The sequence below is a fragment of the Plasmopara halstedii genome (assembly GCF_900000015.1).
Source record: "Plasmopara halstedii genome assembly, contig: Scaffold_555, whole genome shotgun sequence".
Taxonomy (NCBI): domain Eukaryota; phylum Oomycota; class Peronosporomycetes; order Peronosporales; family Peronosporaceae; genus Plasmopara; species Plasmopara halstedii.
Window position 1 is genome coordinate 1,148,866 of NW_020187475.1, and position 2,447 is coordinate 1,151,312.

The following is a 2,447-nucleotide window of genomic DNA, read 5'->3' on the forward strand; positions in this document are numbered from 1 at the left end:
TTTTTTGAGAATTAGTCATGGCTACATATTTTTGGCCGAAATATTTAACAGAAATACGTGAAAAATACATATTGCTAAACTATCAATACCAATCAAGTAAGATAGCGTAACCAACTCGGAGTCCTGTAACTGCGATCTAGAAGATATTGTTAGTTAAAGATCTTGATCATCGTATTTGCCACGATTGTTCGGAACTTCGACCTTAGTATACTTTTATGTGTAGATTTAGAAAAATAGTGCAGCGGGGATGCCAAAGCTTAGCGCTTGAGAAAGCGTACTTTTGGTCACCGACCTTTCGTTCTTTACAAACACCAAGTATGGATTAGCGGATCGCACTCCGCTTACTCCAAGAGTAATTATTGCCTTCCCAAGGCTAATTGACTCTTCGGTTTGATTTCCAAACTTATTTATTATCCTAATTTTTAAAAGATTAGACTTTCCTAAATATACTAAATATATCAAAATACATGCATAACTTCTGGCTACCCAGTCCCCGTCCTTATTCTTGTTTGAGTGTGTGGTCACACCATGCACATCTCGTGTGACACACACCCGGTTATTAGGGTTTGTGTAACCCCGTTACACCCTCCCCCATCAAGATTGAGAGCATTTACAGTTCCAATTGATTTTTTCCTCAACGAGGCTCGCGTGTCCGTTAGACACTGCATCTCAATTTGTTGAAATTTAACAACTTCCTTGCTCAATGAGCTCTTTGTCCACGACACGAAATTCACCTAGACTCGCTGGTTCTGACAGCGAGCACGGGCAGAGCCCGACTTCGTCCCCCGCACGCAGTGCGATATCGGACAGTGCGTCCGCGGCACCGGGGATTTATATCCTGGGCTCGATGAGCACAAACGTCGCGTTCCACGCACGCTTTCAGTGCCGAGTGGCCTCGTTGAGGATGTGGTCGACTATGAGTCTGACACCTCTTTTCCCGCATGGGATGAAGAGGAAGGAGGGCTGCACTAGCAGCGTGATACGAGCCCTGCTCGCGCCTTGCAAACCCCATGTCCGTTCTCTGACTTCTTGTCAATTGAGGAATGTGGTGTAATCACGAATGACCTCGAAGGGGAACAGAGGCGGCAGCTTGAAGCTGCCCATAAGGCGGCTTCAAAGCCCGCCCATCCACGGTCGTTCATTGGCCTTCGTGTGGAATATGGCTTCTGCCCAGCGGATCCCGCTGTGGAAGCGAAGGACGCGGTAAACCGATCGTTACGCATCCACATCATCGGGCTTCCGATCAGAACGAATGATGAACTTGCCACACGGAAAGCTCTTCGATCGCGTTTCTTGGTCCCACAATAATTTGCGCTGAATGCTTAACGCACTCGTCTACATGCGCAGCGAGGTGGCTCTCGTGTATCCGCAATGTGGACAATACCTGTAGTGCTCGTCCCTGGCGAAAGCGCTACAGATAACGAAGCGTTCTTTGAGCGATGGGTACAACGGCACCGGAACCTTTCCTTCGGCCTTTCTTTTGGCAGGCCAAACACAAACTCCAAAGTCATGGACTGCCAGCACCCAGTGGATACCAGTAAGCTGGCTAGCGGCGCAGCCGCATTTGGAGGGGGGTTTCCCCGTTGAAACGACCCTCACGTGCGCTCATAGGTGCTCGTCCATTTGTACAACTTGGACCACCAATAATGGTTACTCACAGATTTGTACGTTTCCTCACGACCAAGATGACCACCAAGTGGCGTGTCGTGAGCCTGATTCAGGATGCTGTATTTGAAATCTTCATCATGAGGAACCATGATTCGTGGTGTATCCGTTGAATCGATGTTATAGTATAGCAACCCGTTATTCAACGCATATCGGTGCAATCGTGCACGCAGTCTTTGTGACAACTTCTTGTATGAGTTTCCAAACTCCTTGCTCCCGAGAGCCCGTATCAACGCTACACACATCCCATCACCCGAATACGCGGTGCTCATCAAATCTGTCACAGACGACGTTACAATTGTAACATGAGCAAGATCATAATCTGGTCTGCGTGACAACGTGTCAGCAAAAGAATTCTGCTTTCCCGGCTTATGCTTCACTTTGAAGTTATATTCCGCGAAGAAGGATAGCCATCTAGCCGTCCTCTGCGAGAGGCGAGGCGACTGAGTCGCAGTGCGTAATGACGCATGAGCTGTGTAAGTCAAATACGGTTTGGAGTTGAGCAGGTGGACCTGAACTTGGCAAGTGCATGCTTCATCGCAAGTAGCTCCTTGTCATGAACTGGGTAGATCTTTTCTGCAGCTTTGAGCTGTCGAGACTCGAACACGATAACCCGATCTCGCCCCTTGGCGTCTGCTTGCGGCAGTGCACAGCCGATGACAAAGTCAGAAGCGTCACAGACGACGCTGAAAGGACAATCAGGGTCTGGCAGCGCCTGTATTGATGCATGCAGGAGGTTGTCTTTGACCCCGTCAAAAGCCTCCTGATGTTCGGTGTTCCAA